At 38.8% G+C, this 18,889-nt stretch overlaps 1 protein-coding gene and 1 pseudogene across 1 annotated transcript in view; both read right to left on the bottom strand.

Moving 5' to 3' along the window:
* The window catches only part of LOC122115684 (cytochrome P450 2C5-like), a 74,486-nt gene that overhangs the window by 27,586 nt on the left and 28,011 nt on the right, over window positions 1-18,889 (bottom strand). The window lies entirely within an intron of this gene.
* On the bottom strand, window positions 708-18,842 carry LOC122115818 (annotated as a pseudogene).

Genomic DNA, 18,889 nt, shown 5'->3' with positions numbered 1-18,889 from the left:
TATAATACTGATATACATATTTTTTAAATACCACAATTTAAAAATATTTTAGAGGATGGTGAGCCATGACCAATTAAGGATCTTTCCAGGATTATTTCCTCAAAGCCAATTGTACCTCTCAGACTATGCAGGACATGCACACTGATTAGGTCTTCTATTCTATACATTGTATAATAATTATACACATCTTTATATAATAACACTATACTTTGTGTGGCAATTGTTTCTATTTCATCTGCCCTGAGAATTCTGCTTCTCCTTAATTAGATTTTTTTTTTGGTCGGTTGTAGGGCCTGAACTCTGGGCCTGGGTGCTGTCCCTCAGCTCTTCAGCTCAAGGCTAGCATTCTACCACTTGAGCCACAGCCCCACTTCCAGCCTTTTCTGCTTATGTGATGCTGAGGAATCGAACCCAGGGCCTCATGGATGCAAGGCAAGCACTCAACCACTGAGCCACCTTCCCAGGGCCCTTAACTAGATTTTTATACAAAGAAAAAAAACAATTGTATTCTAATTATTTAATAAATTAATTTTAAGGTTCCTGGGATGAGTAGTGTAGTTTAATTTACATAATTGCTATTTAGCTTTTCAAGCATTGCTGGACTAATAGTTTAAACATCTCTCATAACACCAACTACTCATTGTGTCACAAAATGCTCAAGAATTCAAATAACTGTGCAGATATTTTTACATTTTGCCTGTTTCATTTTAATCTCTTGAATTTTTAACATCCAGTGATTCTTCATGGTCTTTTACTTTCTCCCAAATATAATTTTGTATATAAGCAACATTTTTCATTGCTGTGTTATGACTCCCTGGTATATAGTCAGTGAGATCGGGGGAAAGACTGTAGATCTAAAAGTAAAAACAATAACTTACTAAAGAAGTTACATTTGTATAGTCATACTATACATATTATATAAAAGTTGGCTGTAAATAGAAATGTTATATTGCAACCATCTTGAAGGGAAATTTTTTTCTTTGGCCTGTCCTGGGGCTTGAACTCATGGCCTGGACTCTGTGTCTGAGACTCTCTGTGCTCAAGTCTAGTGCTCTACCACTTGAGCCACAATCCCACTTCTGGCTTTTTCTGAGTAGTTTCTTTAGGAGATCATAGTCTCACAAATTTTTCTGCCTGGGCTGTCTTTGAACTGCAACCCTCAGATCTCAGCCTCCTGAGTAGCTAGGATTACAGGCATAAGCCACTGGTGCCCAGTTGGAAGGGAAGTTTTGATGGAACATATAAAGTGAGAGGGGTTCAAGGATGCCCTACAACTCAGTCTCATGCCAGACCATCTAACTGACTTCTCCATGATCACATAGTTATTATTTTTATAGAGTTTAGGGCATGCCAAATTAGTACAAGGGAAGACACTGTGAAGAATTTTTATAGTTCAGTATTCTCATTTCTCCCCAGGCTACTTCATCATCTAGGATCACAGTGGAATCAGCTAACATTCTGACTCTACTCAGTGATTTCTAGCAGCTTCCATTGTCCCAAATATGCTTTTCTGTGAGAAAAAATACTTCTGCTCAGTAATAGCATGAATATGAGATTCTTAGTGGAAAACAAACCTGTGGGAAATGTAATCCTTCACTAAGGACCTGGATATCCACTGATCCACTAGGCATCTCTCTGGAACTGAACAATGCAATTTAGAAGCAAATCCTTTAGGATTTAATGGGAAATATCAAAGTAATTGCTTGAGTTCATTAGCTTGAGTCAATCCTATAGGCTTAGACAGCTTTCTCAGCTGATTACTATATACTCGGTTTCTTCCCTTTCTATTAGCATCAGTTAGCTCTCAAAGGCTTTCATTATGACATGTCCACATACAAATGGAATGCATCTTTCCTTTTAGTGCCAGTACTGGGGTTTGAACTCAGAGCTTCAGGCTCTTGCTTGGCTTTCTTGCTCATGGCTGGTGCTCTGCTATTTGAGCCATATCTCCTGACCTGAGTTTTGGTGACTATTTGGAAGATGGATTCTGTCAGACTTCTCTGTCCTGCCTAGCTCCAATCCTTGATCTTCCAGGTCTCAGTCTCCCGGGTAACTAGCATTTTAGGCATGAGACAACAGGGCCCAGCTGTGCAATATATCTAGATGAGACTCACCTCTGCTACTCTCCCTCATCCTTCCCTTCCCTGCTTCCCAAACCACTTCCAACAAGCTTCATTGTTCTATTTTGGAACTGCAGTAAATGAACTGTAACTCTTTCTCTTGCCCTGTAGTGATATGAATTCAAAGTTGATCAATGATCTTAATATAAAACCAGAAATTTTGAAGCTACTACAAAAATAGAATAGGGAAAATGCTAGAACACGTTGCCATAGGCAGTAACTTCCTGAATGGCACTCTATTGTTCTTTAGGCAGCACCGTTGTGTCCAAGTATTCACCTTACTAGTGGCTCTTTATTTAATTTGAGTCTGTTGAATACCAACAAAAAGAGACAAGTGTTTTCTTAGGAAGCAAAGATCTTGGCTTCACCTGTATCCATGGTGAGCTCTGAATCTCGATGTTCTCATCCAATTTCTCCATCAAGTTAAGGAAGTTCTGGTCTTTATAATCAAAACGATTCTGGAAAATAATGGAGCAGATGACATTGCAGGGAGCACAGCCCTGCTATAAACTACCAAACAAAAAAAAGCTGAAGTGGAGCTGTGGCTGAAGTGATAGAATTATAGCCATGAGTTAAAGCAGCTGAAAGCCCCAAGATGGGCACACACACGCACACACACACACACACACACATGCACACATGCACATGCAGACACACACATGCACACACACAAATCGATATATAATTTTGAAAAGAGCTTATTATTTCCTGCAACTTATGGATGATACTATGTCCCTTATTCAAGCAGAGTGTGCTTCATTTTCTTTGTAATGCTATGTTTTAACCACTGTAGCTTGTAAAGATTTTGTTACTCTTTTCCCTGTATAATTAACATTTTTGTTATGTAATCACATCAGTGAGGGGGACAATAATTTCACTATGCTAACTCCCTCATTTGATAAGATGTTATGTGTCATATCCATCTGTCGTGTCTGTTTGCCTTTATATGTTAATATGAAAACATGGCAAAGTATTTAATGTGTGGAAATAACTACTAAGTTACACTCTATTCTTTGCTTCCATTGATGATCTTTGCCTGACACAGTGATGCCCAACGCAATGATAAAAATCTAATGAAATTTCTAATTTTAGCCTCATTTTTGTTTCCTCAAAGGCTTAATATTTCTTAAAGGATTCTCTGAGGAGCAACAATGTTTGATAAGAAAGGTCCTCACTATCTTGCCCATGTAATTATAACCCCTCTGTATGGTATTTTCACAATAAAAAAATTCTCTGTATTCTTTGAACTTGAAACAAACTGAATTATAATACGATTTAGGCCTCCTTTTTGGGCTTGTTTTTATTTCAGAAGAGGACAGCTAACTTTTTGTTTATGTTTCTATTGTGATTGTAAAGGAGATCTGAAGAGGGGTTATATAAGCTGTTATCAAATCCCGTGGCACTCTGTCTAGAGTAGGTACTTTTACTCCTTTAATTTTGATGGGAACCTGGAGAAAAGTTTTAAGTAAGATGATAAAAATATAGAAGGATTCCTGCTTGTTTTTTTAAGCTATCTAGAAATATATCTGGTTGCTACATTCAGGAGTTATGAGTGAGGGAAAAAGAGATGATTTGTCAAAATTGAAGGTAAATCTTTAACAAATATTCCTATTTAGCCCAATGTACAACTTTCTCTGCTAGCCAAAAATCTAGTGTGCAGGACTTTTCAGGCTCAGGTCCTCTCCTAAGTGACCATCTCCTTGTGGAGAAAAACCAGTTCCCTGATGAATGGAGACATGGAGGAAGGCTGGGAAGGGAAGCCTCCATTGTCAGCCTTGTACCCTATCTTCTCTGACATCTGCTATTTCCAAACAAAAATTTGATCAAGCCTTAAGGAACACAGATCGCCTATCTCTCTCTCTCCCTCTCTTTCTCTTCATTAGATTTATCTGACAACAAGATATCAATCCACAATAGATTTATTATTCAAATGAATTTTACTTTTTGTGGTACTGGGTTTGGAACTCAGAGCCTTGTTATAGCTTGGCAGCTGCTCTTCCACTCGCGTCTTGGCTCCCATTCTTATTTACTTTTTATTTTACAGGTAGCATCTTGCAATTTTGGCAGTTGGGTACAAACTGCCATCTTCCTCATCATAGGCATCTGGTTAGCTATAATTATAGATTTGTAGCATGATATCTGATGGCCTGTCCATCAGATGGCATCTTGCAAATTTCCTGCCTGGGCTGGTCTTGAACTATGAACCTCCTGATCTCCAAGTCCTTAGTAACTAGAATTATAGGTGTGAGCCATTATATGCAACCTCAACTTGGCTTTTGGTATTAAGACCAATATGTGATCCCATGCCAGTTTGTCACACTCCTGCCAAAAATCGCCTTCCAAGAAAAACAGTTACAACAACAGAGTGTATTTCCCTGCCTTTCTTACCACCCCGCTATCCTTCCTTCTCTCAGCTGTCTTCCCCAGTTATCTTTAGTTGGTGGCACAGATGGTTAAACAGTAAGCTGTTGTTAACAAATAAAATGAAGGATACTAGCAGTGTCTTGGCAACATTTGTTTTCTGGAAATCACTTGATTCTCATCTGTGGTTGTACCTGCAACCTGCAGGTGCTTCATCAGGAGTAGCAGAGCGTACCTCAGGGCCATGCTTGTGGTCTCTGTGCCAGCTGCAAACAGATCAGTAGCACAGATTACTAAGTTTTCGTAAGTAAATTATGACTGTTTATTGTCTTTTTCCTAGGAATACGTGGATGTAATTATTCCATATATGGCTTGACAACAAAAAATAGAATAAATAAAAGGAGAAAAATTAGCAGCAGACACTAGCAACAAATATATGACAGAACACAAGGACAACAAAATACTTGTCACTAGCATGCCAGACAGAGAGAAGGCAAAGGGGCAGAATATATTTGAAGAAATAATGGCTGACATTAGAAAGGACAAAATAATGGCATTTGCAGGGAAATGGATGGAACTGGAGCAAATTATTTTGAGTGAGTTAAGACAACAACAAAGAGACAAATGGCACATCATCTCCCTGATATGTGGATGCTAAAGCAAAAATGCAAGAAGATATGACAAAGAGGACTTGAGAAACAAAGGAAGGTCACTCATTCTGTCATATCATTACTAAAGGACTCCATGTACTTGACAATATATATGGTAGATACATGCACCTAATAGAGGGAAGCCAGGAGGAGGACACAGAATAAGTGGAAACGGAACAACATATAACAAAGGGGCCCATCAGCTGCACTGGACATAGAAGAAAAAGAACTAATCAACCAAAAGACAGGCATGGGAAGGAAAGGAGAAGAAGGAAAGAGGGAACAGCTTACACTAAGCAAAAGGAAAGAAATGTAAACATCACCTGATGTAGAAAAAATAATTTGTATTGTGCAAGCTCATAGAATTCACAAACTGTATTGACCATGATAATGACAATATGTTTGTGATTTTTTTTGGGGGGGGGTGGTCAGGTCTTGGGGCTTGAACTCCGGCCTGGGTGCTGTCCCTCAGCTCTTCAGCTCAAGGCTAGTGCTCTACCATTTGAGCCACAGCGCCACTTCTGCTTTTTTTTCCTGCTTATGTGGTGCTGAGGAATCGAACCCAGGGCCTCAGGCATGCAAGGCAAGTGCTCTACCACTGACCCACCTTCCCAGCCCCTGTTTGTGATTTTAACGATCATTATTCTACAATACTGTGAAATATGTGAAATTTATGTAATCACCTCATCTCAATTTTAAAAAAAAGTGAGAAAAGGAAAGGGTCAGGAGCGATGGGTGAATATCTTGTCAGACACATTGTATTCATATACTGTTTTGTAGAATTGGAACTTCTTTGTACAACTACTTAAAGATAATAATAAAAAAATAAAAAGAAATATAAATATTAAGCACTCTCTAACTATTTTTTTAGTTAGGAAAGGGAATTTCAATATAGAAGGAATGTCTGTCTACTCAGAAATGTACAGAAGTGACAATATGAGGAAGAAAGAAATAGAAAGTTGAGGAGAGAGAGAGAGAGAGAGAGAGAGAGAGAGAGAGAGAGAAGTAAAGAGGAAAAGAGATAGGAAGGAAATCACACGGATTATGGGAATTCCAAGTATTTCTGAATGGTTCCATAGACCATATTTTCCTAGAATTACAGAATATGAGGACACAGAGCCATGCGATTTCTCATTCATCAATTAAAATTTAGTCAATTTCATTTGACTACATTTTTTTCTTTTGAGTAGCAATATTTCTGGAGCATAAGTGTTAGTTAGGTTCTCAGAAGGGCCTTTGCACAGCCTGTGGTGGGAGAACAGACTTTCATTCAATAAAATCTTGCTGACAGCTGAGAGCAGAACAGTGCATTTTGTACCCTTAAGATAATATAATTTCTGAGATGCAATTGGTCTTACTTTCTACGGTGGTAATCAATCGGTGATTGGCATGTCTACTTAGAAGTCTTGGTATGTACAACATGATAGCATTCTATCACAGCATTATAGCCTAAAATAATTTTTAGCAACAGTAAAAGAGAAACATAATATTTTTATAGATAATTCAATTTACCTTGCTGCCAGTATTCCTTGCATAAAGGAATGGTTTTATTGGGGGTAGAATATCACCTCTGAATGTATGAATATACTGCTCTATTGGTTTTATGGTGTCTCCCAAGACCTCAGTATTTGTGCTGTAATTATTTGATGATTTTTCAAATTGGTAAAGGTAGATTATTGTTTGTGTGTATTTTTTTTATTATATGTAGAACACCATGTATTTCACGCAGACAGATTTATGTTTTGATGAAAACATTTTTTTCTGCTCCTTTTCCCAACAGAGGTAATTCATAATGGGATAGAATAATCAGAAGAGAAATGACATCTGTTAAAAAATATGGTAGGTGGTTACAAAGTCAATATAAAATAACGTATGTTGTCAGATATTGAAAATATCTAGAAAAATCAGTGCTCATTTCTTTCTTCTTTTTTTATTTTATTTTATTTTTTGGTCAGTCCTGGGGCTTGAACTCTGGGCTTGGGTCCTATCCGTCAGCTCTTCAGCTCAAGGTGAGCACAATACTGCTTGAGCCACACTGCCACTTCCGGTTTCTAGGGGTTTATTGGAGATAAGAGTCTCAGGGACTTTCCTGCCCCGGCTGGCTTTTAATTATGATCCTTAGCTCTCAGCCTCCTGAGTAGCCAGGATTACAAGTGTGAGCCACCAGGTCCTGCTCAGTGCTCTTCTTTCTATAGTATGACATGTGTTTAGTCTCTGAACAGTTTTTTTTCACATAGAACTGTCTTCAAAATGTTGAACTTCAAAATGGATAATTAACCTGGATGTTTGTCTTTTAGCATTTCAATTAGGATCTGTTAATTTTGAACCTGTGCTAGTTACTTTTTATTCAAGAGGAGAGAGTAGAATTACTGGAAATATTAAACCACTCTTTCTATTCTTCAAAAACACAAGAAATAATGGCTCAAAAGTTTCCAATTCACGGAAAGTCATGATTGATATTCATGTAGGAAATTCAATGAAAGTAAAGACAAAGACAAAGAGAGTCATACCACAGCATATTTTAATCAATCTGCCTAAAATGAAAGAGAAAGAAAACACTGAAAAGCAGCAAGAGGGAAGCAATTCCTCACATACAGTAGTCTCAATATGAACAACTGGCTTACTTTCCTTTAGAAACTATGTAAGTCAGCATGTGTTAGCATAATATATTTAAAATACAGACAGGAAAGCTTTCAAGGAAGAATTTTATACCTAGCAATAACATTTCTATGAAATAAGGTTATTTGGGGGAAGGTACCAAGCATCTCTTATATACTAAGCAAGTATTCTACTACTTGAGCCATAACCCCAGCCCTTTTGCTTGATTCTCATTTTTGAGACAATGTATCTGGAGCTTTGCTGTGTCTGACCTTATCATCATCCTGCCTCAACCTCTCAAGTAGCTGGGATTATAAGAATCTATTACCATGCTTGTAATATAGTAATAATTAAGATATTCTAAGCTAATACAAACAGTAAAGTAATCCCGTATGCAGATCTGAGAATGCTAAAGGGTGTCAGCTTTTAGGCCAAACAAACAAACAACACTGGACAATAAATCAGTGCAATATTAAGAATCAAAAGTCCTCGTTAAGAGAAACTATATATGTATGAATATTAACACTACTGTTCTTTTATGTTTAACCATCCTAATTTCTATATGCCTTTAAAAGAATGCATAAGATAATCATTGGAAAGGCACTGTATGTACCCAATGCATGAAAGTGGAAATCATAACAAACAAATGCAAAGAGGGAATTGGATGAGATGAAAGTTAAAATATGTAGTGAGAAGAATCATTTCCAATTGTTCTATGTCTAGGATGCTAACAGTGAACTCTTTCAAATACACTGAGAAAAACAATCAAGAGCCTTATGACTGCCATTCAGATTTTATTGTATATCTCACAAATCTAAGAAAAGTAAGGGAAAGAGTAGGTTGAAGTGGGGTGAGAAGGTTGAAGGGGCTATCACTGATGAAGCTGCATCCTGTTTATAAACTACTTTGTTAAATCGAACTTGTTTTGTACAACTACTTAAAGATAAGACATACTTAAAAAATTTAAATTCAGTAGTCAGATGCTAGTGGTTCACAACTGTAAGGTCAACATATGTTGTGTTTTATAACTCATTTGAAAATAGTTTTTATTTTGTCTACTCTGTACAATCAGTTTGTCCTCAGTGAGAGGATTTTTATGTAAAGAAAGGAAATATGAACTAATTATGGAGCAAATTCAGTTTATGTTTTTTAGGTTACTTGATGTAGAATCACATGGGTAATAAAACTTGAAGTGGTTTCAGTCCTTTGTGGCCTGAGCATGTGAGTGTCTCTAGTAATTACAGACCAATCCAGTGATCCACAGAACTCTTAAGCAAGGAAAGGCCCAAGCTGATGTAAGCACTTTACCTGCTCCATAGTTATCATTAAAGGCCGGAGGGCCGTTTATATCCAGCTTCGTTTTGTGTTCTTTCACAATACAGTATTTTTTAGCATAGTTCACATTTTCAAGAATTGTTTTTATGAATTTCTGTAGATAATCAATGAGAGCAGGAAATCTGTTATAGATCTACAAGAAGAAAATAATTTATTTAATGAAGTATACAGTTCAGTTCATACATATGTATATATAATATGTGTGTTGTATGCAATATATGCATGTGTACAATAGATATGAAATAATATACACACAGGTATACACAAATTATATAGATATAACATAATATATATAACAAACTAGTATGCCATGGGCAGATTTATTTCTACAAATAAGTATCAAATATGTCTGTTTGTAGCCGTTAGTGTGTCCGTGGGAACCCCGAAACCAGCTCTCCTGGATTTCTGTCAGAAATCCTCCAGAAAGTCAGCCAGCTGTAAAGATGGAGGCCTCAGCGACCTTAATAACCCACCCCGTGACCTATTCTGAGGCCTAGCTGTAGGCTGTGGCTACAGTAGGCTTCTAGAGCGTGCTGTTGCTCTCAAAGTAACTGCTCTGTTCGTGTTATCTGTGTGAGGCTCTGGTGTATCGTTTACATTTTGAGTTGTCTGCAGCAACTCCAAATTAACTTCCACCAGACTTGGGTCCGCCAGTGGGACAAGGCTGGGAGAGAAGCGTTTCTTTGCACGGTGCTTTTTCTGTGTTCCACAGGAAGGCCTGTTATTGCTTAGACTTGGAATGAGTCCTTTGACCTGCACACGTTAGAACTGTGACATGTCGGTGAACTCGCCAGCCTCGAGTGGAACCAAATAGCCTCCCTGTAAAAGGGCACAGGACGAGGGGGTGCAGGACGAGGGTCGCCCTCCTGAAATCCGGGCCAAGGTGTGTGGCGCATGCGCTGAAGGACCTGGCGTCTGTGCGGAAGGTGCCCGCGGACCCGGGCCTGTCCTGAGCCCTTCAGAGCGGCTCTCTGCTCGAAGCTCGCGGCTCCCTGGAAAGGTGCTGGGTGTTCTGTAGGCACCATGGTTGTCTAACCAGCTCTGCTCACCCCCTTTGCTGAGTCTGCGCTGTGTTCATCAGAGAGAGCAGGGTGACACATGCAGAGCTTGTGTGCTAATCCTCCTTCTTCTTCCGGACCACACAAGTGTGGATCCAGCTGACTGGAGTTCCCTGCGCTTGAGCGGCAAGGCTCCGAAGGGGGGTGTGGATTCAGCGTGGCAGGCCTGCGCAGTGGGACGCCGGGTCCTCCGCCAGCTGGTTGTGATGCATTGCAAGTGCGAGACCTGGCTCCGGGGCCGGCCTCTGGGCAGCAATGCTAGCTTTAGGTGAGATGGTCATTCATGCATTCAGAGCAAGTCCCATCTCTCTGTCAAGCACACAGACAAAGCAGCACTAAGAGGGACGGTAATCAATTAGTGCGTACCTGGAACTTTTTATGTTCAATTAACGATTCAAAGAACTTTGCTTTAAATAAGAAAACTAAAGTGTTCTATGTGATTTTTTTTTTTTTTGCTTTGGTTTGATTCTTTTGTATGTTCTTCCTCCGTGGTATAACCCCTGTCTTCACTGTATTTGGGTCTGGTGCCCTGCATCTTGTACATACGTTTTTCTGATTGGGGAGGGGAAGGGAAATAACAAAATACTGAAATAAGGATACAGGTTGACCCATTGTAACATGAGATGTACAAGACCCTATGTTAAAATCAAACTGTACAACTTCTGAGGAGAGGAGGTAGGAGCTGGGGAGGTGGGGGAGAGAAAGCACGGTAGGGAAAACAAAGGAGGGGGTAACAATGCTCGATAGGAAATGTACTCATTACCTTACTCATGCAACTGTAAACTCTCTGTACAGTATCCCTACAATAAAAAAAAAAATCTAAAAAAAAAGAAAGCTAAAGAAAGCTAAACTTAGCTCATGAGTTGGAGGAAATAAAAATGAAAAACAGAGCACAGTTAAACTATGAGAGTTGAAAGAGTAATGTGAAGAATAGAAAACATAATATGGGGGCTGGGAAGGTGGCTCAGTGGTTGAGCGCTTGCTTTGCATCCCTGAGGCCCTGGGTTCGATTCCTCAGCACCACATAAGCAAAAAGAAAAAAGCCGGAAGTGGTGCTGTGGCTCAAGTGGTAGAGCGCTAGCCTTGAGCTGAAAAGCTGAAGCGACAGCACCCAGGCCCAGAGTTCAGGCCCCACGACCGGACCCCCCCCCCAAAAAGAAAACATAATATGGATTTTTTAGTGTTAACAAATTAAATTTTTTCACTCAAGGTAAAGGAAACAACAGAAGAATTATAAAATGGTGCCTGAGTGTGATGTTTTGTATCCCTAATCTGTATTTAAGAGGCAAAATAGGGTAAAAACAGTCCAAGGCTAGACTGTGGCAATAAAAATTCCTAAGTGAACAATAATTAATGACATTGGATAGTAGAAAGGAAGAAAAAAGAAAAGGAAGGAAGGAAGAGAAAGTGAAAGTAGAAAGAAAGGAAAAAGAGAAGGAAGGATAAAGAAGGAAAATGAGAGAAAGGAAGAATGAGAAAGAAAAAGGGGAAGAAAGAAACAGGGAAGGAGGGAGGGAGGAAGGAAGGAAAGGATAAAGCAAGAAAAGAAATGAAGGAAAGGGAAAGGAAGGGAAGAGGAAAGAGAAGGGAGACTTTTTTCTCAATGATTAAAATGATGCATATCCATCCTGAGGGAGTAAATGCACATCAACTCCAAGAAAATCCAAATATTAATTAATTTAGACATAGTCGACTTTTGTGGATTCTGGGATACTGTTCTACACAGTTACCAATTGAACAATATGCTTAGTACTATTTAGAATTTATTTATCACTTAGGCCAAGTTTATATTGGTGGACCATAATAAAGAAATTAAATTCTACTCAAGATTTCTTTTTGGCTGTGACCTCTGCAGCAAAATGGCTGTGATCAATTGATCAATATGCTTTATGGGTAACAATCTCACAAATTCACATATAGACTCTAACTAAGGTGACATGACTTAAATTGTTCTGACTAAATAGTAGGGCCTCTGAGCATAAGTAACTTGTTATCTTCCTGTATACCATGCTTTGTAGACATTATAGCGTTCTAATATGTCAGAAAATCTATTGTTTTAGCCCAGGGTGCTGAGGACAATTTGGAAAGCATTGAGACCGTAGGTTTACATATGTATCATTTACAGTTAAACTCTTATTTTCAATCTTTTCACTTTACTTGGAAGAGAGAATTTCAAAACGGTCATTTAGATCCAAATAAGTAATCAGATTCACTTTTGAAAATGATTTAGTTAGCTGGTGGGAATGTACACTTATACAACCACTTTGGAAAGCAGTCTGGAGGGTCCTTAGAAAGCTAAAGATTGACCTCCCTTACGACCCAGTCATACCACTTCTAGGCATCTACCCTGAACAACAGGAACCAATATACAAGGACACGTGCACCTCCATGTTTATTGCAGCACTGTTCGCAATAGCTAGGATATGGAAACAACCTAGGTGCCCCACCACAGATGAATGGATCCAAAAATTGTGGTATCTATACACAATGGAATATTATGCAGCCATTAGAAATGACAAAATAATGGCATTTGCAGGGAAATGGATGGAGCTAGAAGGAATCATGTTGAGCGAGGTAAGCCAAGAATGAAGAGACAAACGGTACATGGTCTCCCTCATAAGTGGATGCTAAATCCAAAAGGTTAGGTGATACGACAAAACTAACAGGACTTAAGAAACAAAGAACTCCCGCTCATCTGGTTGAACCACTACTAAATATCCTCATGCTGCTGATCACAAATATGGTATATAACATGTGAACACTGTTATATATTACAGACTGTGGTAGACAATTTGCTCCAGGGAAGTTAGAATGAACTTGTGACTTTGAAATTATGTAATCATTTAATCACAATCAAAAAAAAAAAAAAAAAAGAACCTCGGGGAAGGGAGGGAGGGAGGGGATGGTAGGGGGAAAACAATGGAGGGGGTAACAATGTTCAAGAGGAAGTGTACTCATAACCTCACTCATGTAACTGTAACCCTCTGTATAGTAGCTTTACAATTAAAAAAAAAAAAAAAAGAAAATGATTTAGTTAGTAGGTGAGTAAAGTTGACCATGGTAGAGAAATAATCACCATAAATCTCGAATACACAATTCAAACAAGGCCAAGTTAAATGACTTATCAGTAAGTCCAGGAGTCAGAGATAAGAAAATTGCATTTAATAAGTGAGCACAGGCAAAATATTAATGTAATCCTATCTCAAAATCAAGTTGTGCAAAATAGAGAATGTCTGCAATGCCAGTGCTCAGGAGGCTGAGGCAAGAGGATCATGGTCACAGCCTGGCTATGGCAAAAAAAAAAAAAAAAAAAAAAAAACTCACATTATGTGAAGGAGAAAACATTGTTCATTAGCAAGAACATAGCCACAATATCTACATTCATAAGTTTATTCTTTGCACAGCTAACAATGTTTGGGATAGAATAGGATGAACACAGGTTTGATGATCACTCTGCAAGTACAACGATGCTTGATACAACCTGGATGCACAACTACTGCCTGCCATTTGACTGAAACCTTCCTCTTCTACTTGAGCTCACAACTCAGAACCAAAGTGAAAGATCTGGCTGCTCCTGAAATGTTTCCAATGGAATCAAGAGCAAGGAGAGCAATCTGTATGGATCAGTGAGAAAGCAGCACCCACCATTGGTTTTCCTCAAGTCCTCCACCAGGCAGCCAGCTTCCTCTTGAACTCTGTCCTCAATGCTCCTCTTCCCCATCCCCAAATTCCGCAGAGTCATGAGTGAGAAATGTCTCATCTCTTTCCATCTTTTTCCATCGCTGGAAATGATCCCTAGAAGCAGGAGCATCAGAAACTGGGAGGGAGATCCAAGGCCAGACTGATGAAGGTGAAAGCCACACATCTCTGTGTTCTTTTCCCCTCAAACACACTGCCCACTATGCAAATATGCACACTCTCAGGCACACTTACCATGCTGTTTACTAAATTGATGTACTGCTGGAAATGTGTCTCCTCCAGAAAACTCCTCGCCATGATCCATCAGGGCTTCCTTCACAGCTTCATATCCATCCACAGTGGGCTTCATACCAAAATAAACAGTGAACACATGGCCTTAGACTTTTGAGAACTGAATATGAGAAGCAAAACCCAAATATCAGCAAGAGAAGTAATCATTTGGTCTATTTCAACCAGATATTATCATCGAAATGTTTATGCTCTTAGTCTAGTACACAGAGTGTGAAATAGTTCCGAAGTTCATACATGGACACAGTGGTGAGTTTTATAGCTGTCACTTTCTGAACAACAGGCAATATGCCATGCACCTGCTGAGGCAGTTGGTTCACAGATTAATCTGCACATGACTACAGCTATTGAGTGTATTCATCATGCTTCATAGTATCCAATGAGTGTATTCATCATGTTTCATAGTGAATGCAGCTGAGGTCTTGGCATTCTAAACTCATTTCCAATGTCTCTGGACTAATGAATAGAAGATTCAGTTTTGAACCTGTGTTTATGCAACATTTGATGCTTGATCAGTTAGTTTATCATTCCTTTAGGCTCCTGTTGAAGTCAATGCCGATATCAACTGCTTCAGGATGAACTGCACACTCTGGGTGTGGATAATCTAGCTCTGAAGCCCTCACAACAGTAATGGCTTGCTACAACAGGTGACTATTACTGCCTAGATAATTTTGGAGTATAATATAACAAACTCGAGGAGTGTCCCTGCTCCCCAGGCAGCCTCAGGAAATGAAGCATCTCCTGAAAGAATAATTTCTTCCATATTCACTATTCTTTGCTGCAAATAATAAATAAAGTTTAATATTGTTGTTCAACATTTTGTGATTCATCTTCACCAGTGACTTAGCATAAACATGAGCATCGTTAATAGTTATAGAAGCAGTGAATAAAATGGAGGTAAAGAAGTTTGGCTTGATAAGATTAGAGCTTGAGTAATCCCAAGTATTTTTGAGCCTTGATTATAGGGTAAAGTAAGCAGTAAGTTGCAGCATCACTCATATAATTATAGAAACAGTTGAAGTCAGAAAATAAAGGTAAAAAAAGTTGATTGTTAGAATGATCTCATTTCTTGGTGAACCTTGTATCAAGGGCTAAGTAAGAAGTCATTTACTGTATCACACAAATAATTATGAAAAATGGTTAAGGTCAGAAAATAAAAATCAGATAATTTGTTTTTTCTCAGTTGTGGAGCTTGAACTCTGGGCTTGACCTCTTCAGCTCAAGGCTAGCACTCTACCAACGGAGCCACAGCGCCACTTATGGGTTTTTGGTGGTTAGTTGAAGAGTCTGATGGACTTTCCTACTTGGGCTGGCTTTGAAACTTGATCCTCAGATCTCAGCCTCCTGAGTAGCTAGGATTACAGTCATGAGCCACTGGTGCCTGGAATATGTGAGATAAATTTGTGGGTTATTTTGTCATTAAAATTGGAGATTTTATGTAGATTCTGGTGACTCATGCCTGTAATGCAACTATCTGGGGAAGGAGTTGACAGAAGGGTAACACAAAAATCTTCGTTCCACAATAAAAGACCCCGAATAGCAAAAACGCTCCTGAATGGAAAGAACACTGCTGGAGGAATATCAATACCAAATTTCAAACTCTACTATAAAGCCATAGTAATCAAAACAGCTTGGTATTGGCATAAGAACAGACCTCAGGACCAATGGAATAGAATTGAAAACCCAGAAATGAACCTACAGACCTATAGCCAGCTAATCTTCGATAAGGGAGCTAAAACAATAGAATGGAAGAAAGACAACCTCTTCAGTAAATGGTGCTGGCAAAATTGGTTAACTACATGTAGAAAACTTAAGCTAGATCCTTATATATCACCCTGCACCAGAATCAACTCCAAATGGATCAAAGACCTTGAACTCAAAGCAGACACTCTGAAAACATTACAGGATGGAATAGGAGAAACCCTGGGTCTCCTTGGCTCAGGCCGAAATTTTCTGAATAGAGACCCGGAAACACAACAAATCAAAGAAAGGTTGGACAAATGGGATTGCATAAAGTTGCAGAGCTTCTGCAGGGAAAATGACATAGCTAGCAAGATCAATAGAAAGCCCACGGATTGGGAGAAGATCTTTACTAGCCATACAACGGACAAGGGTCTCATATCTAAAATATACTTGGAACTCAAAAAATTAAACCCCCCAACAACAAATCCTCAAAGAAACAACTGCCCAATAAATAAGTGGGCGAAAGACTTAAAGAGAAACTTCTCTGAAGAAGAAAGAAGGATGGCCAATAGACACATGAAGAAATGTTCAACATCCCTAGCCATAAAAGAAATGCAAATCAAAACAACATTGAGATATCACCTCACTCCAGTTAGAATGGCAAAAATCAAGAACTCTAACAACAACAGATGCTGGAGGGGATGTGGACAGAAAGGAACCTTACTTCATTGTTGGTGGGAATGTAAACTTGTTCAACCACTTTGGAAAGCAGTATGGAGGTTCCTCAAAAGACTCCACATAGAGCTCCCCTATGACCCAGCAATCCCACTTTTGGGCATTTACCCTAATGTTTACAAACAAGACCACACTAAAGCTACCAGCACAACTATGTTTATTGCAGCATTATTTACCATAGCTAAGATATGGAACCAACCCAGATACCCCTCAGTAGATGAGTGGATCAAGAAAATGTGGTATATATACACAATGGAATTCTATGCCTCCATCAGAAAGAATGACATTGCCCCATTTGTTAGGAAATGGAAATACTTGGAAAAAATTATATTAAGTGAAGTAAGCCAGGCCCAAAGAAACGTAGGTCCCATGGTTTCCCTTATTTGTAATATCTAGTATATGTATGAGTCAAGCGGAAAAGGTCAGATAATGTGATGTCAGGAAAATGAACCCTTAGATGTGTATTTTAATGTTTTTTTCTTTCATGCATGTGTTTCTAACACATTTATAAGATTATCTCTTTGTTGCTTTGTATGTCCCTCCCCCACAGTATAACCCTTGCTTTCACTATATTTGATGTCAGTATAACTTGTGGAGGAGATGGGGAAAAACCAGTTGTTTAAGGATACAGGTGGACCTGTTGCAACAATGAGAAGTACAAGTTGTCATGTCCAAAACGAACTTTACAACGCTGGTGTGTGTGTGGGAGGGGGGGGCTGGGGGGGAGGAAGGAGAAGGATTGGGATTGGGGGGGAGGGGGGAGGCTGGGAAGGGATGTGAAGGGTAAACAAAGGAGGAGGCTGCAATGCTTGGTAAGAAATGTACACATTATCCTGCCCATGTAACTGTAACTCCTCTGCACAGTATGTTCACAAATAAAATTAAATTAAAATTTAAAAAAAAAAAATCTTCGTTCCAGCAGATCCCCAGTAACTGTCCTCTTGCCTCAGACACTTGATAGGCTTCCATACTTGACTGACTATAGATATCTTTACTTGTTTGTTTGTTTGTGTGCCAGCCATGGGGTTGGAGCTCAGGGCCTGGGCTCTATCTCTGAGCTTCTGTTAGTAAAGTTTGTGCTTTACCACTTGAGCCATAACTCTAATTGTGACTTTTTTTTGGTAGCTTATTGGAGAAAAGAGTCTATAGAGTTTCCTCCAAGATCTGGCTTTGAACTGGCATCCTCAGATCTCAGCTCCCTGAGTAGCTAGGATTACAAGCAGGAGCCATCAGCCCCCATTAATGTTTCTATTTTTTATTTTCCTAAATCAGGAATCTTTGAGTGTTTCTTTCAGTATCTCGACCTTCCCAAAGAAGCAAACTAGCAGCATTTCCAAAGTTCCAAAGGTTGATTTTGTGTCATTGTTTTTGATGGTTTAGATTCCAGAAATAATTCATAATGAAGATGGCATAGTATGAGAATTACCTCAGTGAGGGGGACAATAATTTCACCTACTCCACTGCCATGTTCTCTAACTCCTTCATTTAATAAGATGGTATCTGTCAGATCCCTCTTTTGTGGATGTTTGCATTTTACATGTTATTATGCAAACATGGCAAAGTACTTACTACTGGGTAGAAATAACTAAGTTACCTTCTTTGATTTTGTTTCCATTAATGATCCTTGCTTAACTCAATGATCCTGACCTGAAAGGCTAAACAGGATGAAATTTCTAATTCTATCCTCACTTTTGTTTTCTCAAAGGTTTACTGTTTCTTAAAGACGGTTTTGTATTGAAACAAACTGAATTATGACAGGTGTTAGGCCTGCTTTTTGGACTTGTTTATATTTTAGAAGAACACACCTGATGTTTTTATTAAAATGTTTTTATTGTTATTATAAAGGTAATGTACAGAGAGGTTACAGTTGCATAAGTCAGGTAGAGTATATTTCTTTTTGGACAAAGTCTCCCCTTCCCTTTTTCTCTCCAAATTTGTTCCCTCCCATCTTCACCCATAAGATGATTCCTTTTCATTCATGATTCATGATTTCATTCATGATTCATTTATAAGATGGTTCATTTTCACCATAGAGTCTAGAGAGTACCATTGCTTTCTTGGTTCACCCTTTTGATGTTTATTTTTAAAATCCTTTAATCCTGTGCTCTGAGAATTCACCCTTAATCCTAGCATTTGAATCCATAATCTACATGAGTTGTGTGGATGTTCAGCGACAAACTGGAGTGGGATTTGAGACAGGCACAAGAGCCTACTCTTGAAGAAAACATGAGCAGGTGTAGACGTTTTTGCAATACTAGAGTGATTAGAACTTCAAATGGATTTTGAGGGCACATTATCCTAATATTTGCCCCCATTCTCAGAATCAGCTCCATTGATTGCAACATCTGTCTCAATGGAAATG

Source organism: Dipodomys spectabilis, unplaced genomic scaffold (genome assembly GCF_019054845.1).
Source record: "Dipodomys spectabilis isolate Male_0828 unplaced genomic scaffold, ASM1905484v1 ptg000125l, whole genome shotgun sequence".
Taxonomy (NCBI): domain Eukaryota; kingdom Metazoa; phylum Chordata; class Mammalia; order Rodentia; family Heteromyidae; genus Dipodomys; species Dipodomys spectabilis.
Note: the sequence above shows the minus strand (reverse complement) of the source record. Positions and strands in the feature narration are given on the sequence as shown.